Source organism: Chrysochloris asiatica, unplaced genomic scaffold (genome assembly GCF_000296735.1).
Source record: "Chrysochloris asiatica unplaced genomic scaffold, ChrAsi1.0 scaffold00035, whole genome shotgun sequence".
NCBI classification, from domain to species: domain Eukaryota; kingdom Metazoa; phylum Chordata; class Mammalia; order Afrosoricida; family Chrysochloridae; genus Chrysochloris; species Chrysochloris asiatica.
In genome coordinates, this window is record NW_006408553.1 from 22,528,459 (window position 1) to 22,528,905 (window position 447).

Below are 447 nucleotides of genomic sequence, written 5' to 3' on the forward strand. Positions count from 1 at the left end.
GAGGATGTTTGGGCTGCCTCCGGAGCCTCAGAGTCTTGGGCTGCCGGAAGGTGGGTGACATGCGGATTTTCTTTTTTTGTGTGTGTGGCTATGGGCGCCTTTCAGCACTACCTTCTTGGCCTTCGATGTCTTTGCTTTGGCTTCAGCTTTGGGAGGGGCAGGGCCTTCCTTCTTCACCTTCGGCGCCATCTTCATAAAAAGAAACAATTGCCTTTTGAAAGCTTATTTTATTTGATTCTCTTTCCTTAATATCAAGTGCTATATAAAACTTATTTTCATCTCATAATAATTGTATTAGTGTTTCTTTGGTTAGAAATAAATAATCTTTCCTGGTAAGAATCCAGTTCTTACAACATAGCTATGAAATATTACATACAATGAGTTTAATAAAAAATCTATTAGCTATAAACATGTTCACTGGCAATCAGCAGTTTCTTCAAAGAGGAT

The 447-nt window shown here is 38.9% G+C and overlaps 1 pseudogene; it reads right to left on the reverse strand.

The window, feature by feature from the left end:
* The window catches only part of LOC102810568, a 17,232-nt pseudogene extending 17,043 nt beyond the window's left edge, over positions 1 to 189 (reverse strand).
* Between the last annotated feature and the right edge of the window lie 258 nt (positions 190 to 447).